We start from the raw sequence: 4,783 nt of genomic DNA on the forward strand, positions 1-4,783 counted from the left end.
GTTTCGTCTAAAAATAAGTACATATCATTTCGATGGATTGAAAAAATATCTTTATACACCTAACATGTAAACTGTTGTGTCGTCGATACCACAATATATTTCACATGTTTAATTAAAACATGTGACACTAGTTCGAGTGTCTTATAAGTGGTGATTTTGAGGCCCGTGTCAAAAATGCGAATGAATGAAATTTGTTTGCCAAATATTCATGCTAAGCTGAAGACATTATTTCTTTCAATTATCACTTCTATCTAAACGTTTTTTATACCGTGCATATTAATTAGTTATGACTACTAACTAAAACTAAACAAACTGATTATAATCAATAATTCATACAAGGGTTTTATTTTCATCAAATGGTAATTTTTAACAAATAAATTCTTGGCGGGTCAAGGAGGTTTTAATATAAAAATTAGACATAAACTAATGTTTTGAAGAGTAGGGTGATGATGACTGATGAAAAATAAATTAAGAAATTTTTTTTTTAATTTAACTCGGAATTTCTTGGCATGTAGTAATGGCATGTTAGCTTCATTGTCAATGACGGATTTACTAGATTTTTTATCACAAGAAATGTGTCTCCCAACTTCATAGAAATAATATACCAGACGGTCCACCTATTATTGCGTTTGTCGCGGGCCCGAATTCTGCGGGGGTATCGTTGTAAATTTATGTTTGTAATTGTTTAATATTTGTGATTGTCCTAGGCAAGAGTGCAAAATCCGACAAGGAAAATGATCCCAGTCACGCCACTAACCTGGCTGGGTAAAACTGGATATCTTCTGGAATGATTTCTAAGTTGGTCACTCGCCAGTCGGCAGGTTTAATGACGAGGACCGTGGTTAAGCCCACGTTAAACAGTAACACGAGCATTACGAATTTATATTCAGTTTAAACTGTGTCATGGCATAAGTAATTAATTGTCAATTATATTAAGTTCCATAAGACTATCTTTTCTGTGCAGTGAAATTCCAAGTTTGTTCAATACTTTAATCACATACAAACAATATTTAATAATGAGGCTCATTTTAGATATCTAAATATTTGCCTTTACGTATCTATTGAAATCAGAGTAAATCACTATTCAAATATCGTCACTGTTACATCTTTAACAATCGATAACAAGCATTTATTCACTAAGTTATTTCTTCACTATTTAGATATTTATAAACTAAATAGACATAGACAGATAAAAAGTTGAATTAATGAATAATTAGAAATTTGATTTTTATGATTAATGAGATGTTTTTTTGTCAATAAATGTGACTCGATCTTCGTAATTTAGTTTAGAGATAAGTTTATAAAAACACTAACCAAAAAAATTAATTAATAACAGTTTTAACGAATTTACGTAGTTATTTATTTTAATGTAATATATATATATATATATATATATATATATATATATATATATATATATATATATATATATATATATATATATATATATATAGGTCATTTCCCTTTCGGATGATTTATAACCAATATATTAAGCTTGATTAAGCTTGTATGTATTAATTTGGATAACTATCATGCGGTTTTATAGAGTTCATTGTCTATTACATGTGCGTATATATTATCTATGAATAATAAAAATTAACGTCACACATACCTAATAATCTATAATCAATGATGCCTATAAACAGACTTTCGATGTTCTTTTTTTATAATGAGACGCCACCCAACTCCATATTAATCCTAAGATATGATGGTGTTACCAAAATGATCGTCAACAATAATATCAAATCAGAAAATCGAACCTTATTTGTTCGAATGTGCCGTTATAACTAGTTCTGTTCAATTGCGTGTAGAACATGTATAAATATTTTCACTTATAACAAAGGCTACTTCATATAGGGTATGGTTTCTATAACGTGCCAAAATAAAAATAATAAAATAATAAATTTATGATGTAGTTGGTGGTGTAATGCCAAGAATATTTATGTCACATCCGTCGTTGGAAACAATCAAATAGGTGTGTTTGAACAAAGTTATTTGTCGAATTATCATTTAATAGCCACCGGATTGAAACAAAGAAGCCATAAAATTAATTATTTTCTTTTTGTTCTTGGCATTATTTTCTTCGACAAATCGAATATTTGTTCTAAATAATTGCCTCAGGTTAGTTTAAATAAATTTGAATATAGTTGACTATCCGTGAAAAAAATTGATAGTATTTTAAAATATGTTATTACTTTTATATTTTTTAACAAATACCATAATATATCATATCATAATATTTCAATATCACATCATATTATTTCATATTATAGAGGTATTGAAGCTTTCTTTTTATTGAACATATTCACATGATTCTTCGCCTGTCATTATTTGCTCTGTTTCGTCAGTTTAGACCAAAAAATTGGGAAAAATATTGCAACCAACTGGTAACAAGTTGCTGACATGATTCTATTACTTGTGATTTAGTTTTATATTGTTGGTGTAGCATTGTAGGTCATAGTTTTTTCCTCTATGTATTTATATATAGTATTATATGAGATTATATTCCTATATTTATTATTTATTATGAAAATGCTGAATCACAAGAATAATTTAAATCCACAACGAATGTTTTTTGCTAAGCTTTAGGTAAATATCTGAAATGCATGGAGTGCTTCAGAAAGAAACAATTGGAAACTACATTAATGGAAAAAATTACGAAATACTTAAACCTGCAGTGTGACACTGCCAGTTCAATCCTATGTGTGCCATTAGACACCACATCTATTCTTTCCAGAATTGTCCCAGTGCCTTAATACTCTTTCTATTTAATGTATATAAAATATTTATGTTATAGCAAGGGTTTAAAATAACAAAAACTATTAATTTGCATTAAGATAATATTTTATTTTATCGAAAAAAGTGGCGACTTGTTAAAAGGGGATACAAAACGACATTGAAATTTCCAATATATTAAAATATTCACTCGTCACATTATTCACTAAACACGCCGCCTCATCTTGGAATATATATTAATCTAACATCTTTCTCCCAAATAAAGGATGCAAGGGATGTACGTGGTATTTGCGCCCTCTGGACAGCTTATAGTTATACTAAAACTATTTGTGAGAATAGCCTGTACTTTCGTCCTTGCGGATCAAGATTTTCTGGAATAGCACTGTTTTTACACAAATTGCAATGATATACCCGATATGAAATGATTTCCCAAGTTTTACAGATTGAATCAAATTGCAATAGCTTCTATCCAAATTCTAGTACACTATATTAGTTCAAAGCAACTTAAGCCTTGGTGATCTTATATCATGAACTGTGTTGCATATGCCCGAAATTCGTGAACTAGTGGTTGTCTTAAAAACTTGAATGTGTCATCATTGGAACAGTTTATGGCTTGGGATCTTCAATCCCCTATTTGTTACTTTATAGACTTTACGAAATCCATTTAACTACACCAAGGAATACTTTTAAATGAAGAAATATTGCCAGTTCAACGCCAACCTCGCTTATTTTCTTGTCAATCCTGCGAAAGGTTTATTTTGACAAGACTTTTCAATTTTTTTTTCAATTATTATATAATACCATGATAGTAACATAAAAAACTCAATGTTTTGTAGAGTGACATATTTGAGGTAACAAGAGTTTTTATACTAAATTATGTAAATATGTATAACATAAAATGTTATATAAAAATGATTATTTATTAATTAACATTATATTCACATTAGAAATATTCGAATATTACAATATCGTTACAACTTAAATAAAAACATTTTAAAATATTACTAAAATATTTTATTAAAAAACCATGGTTGATATTGATAATGTTAGTTGATTTATTTTCTATAATCAAGTTATTTTCTATGCAATTTACATTTTTGTATCTACTAAGCCAACATATTATTTACATTATACTAATAATAATGTTCTACAAAAATGTCAGGTTTAGTATTTACTAATTCATAGGCACAGTGAATTTAAAGATAACGAAGCACTGTGACATAAGGCATTGTGATTATCATCAGAGTAAAAACCAATATCTAATAATATGTTTTAGTAAAGTTTATAAATATTAATTATGATTAAATTTAAAATCGGATATATATTGAAAAATTATTTTTGTTGTATATTATAACTAACAACCAATATTCTTTAATTTATATAAAACTGATTATTACAACTATGATTCATCATCGTCGTTATCATTAGTCTACCAATATAACGTTTCATTGAAATCAAATTATTTTTATCCATAAATTAACCTGAATTTGTTTATCAGTAACTTCAATTTATTCTATAATGTCGGAAATAATATAATTATTTCAATTAATTATTTAAATATTACAATTTTTATTTAAATTCAATTCAAATCGTTGTTAGGAAATATAGAGCGGTATTATTGGTTGTTCAAAGATATAATTGTGAAATAGTAATTATATCGAAGAATCCATTTTTAAAATATCACTTTGTGGTAAATATCAATTGTGTGGTTGGAATTTCAAGAAATTCTTGAGTAATATAATGACCTATAACATGACAATAGTCTAAACAAAGATAAAAATTCTACATATATAATAAAATCAACTAGAAAATATGTATAGAATAAAAATCGTTTAATTAAAAAAAGTGATATTTAATAATCAAGTGTTATTATCAACAGCATTTAAGATACGTTACGATTACGATTTAAGAACGATGTTGGTTTCTCAGCGATCTAATCATTGATCTTCACAACCATGTGCCAGCCAAGCAGTGCTGCGTCGATCTGAACAAGTGGCGGTCAAAAGGCGTTGTATCTGGAGAATACAACGGGCGAGGCAGAATTTTA

Source organism: Rhynchophorus ferrugineus, unplaced genomic scaffold, assembly GCF_030347505.1.
Source record: "Rhynchophorus ferrugineus isolate W39M unplaced genomic scaffold, kcgeb_rfMv2 rfM1, whole genome shotgun sequence".
Taxonomy (NCBI): Eukaryota; Metazoa; Arthropoda; class Insecta; order Coleoptera; family Curculionidae; genus Rhynchophorus; species Rhynchophorus ferrugineus.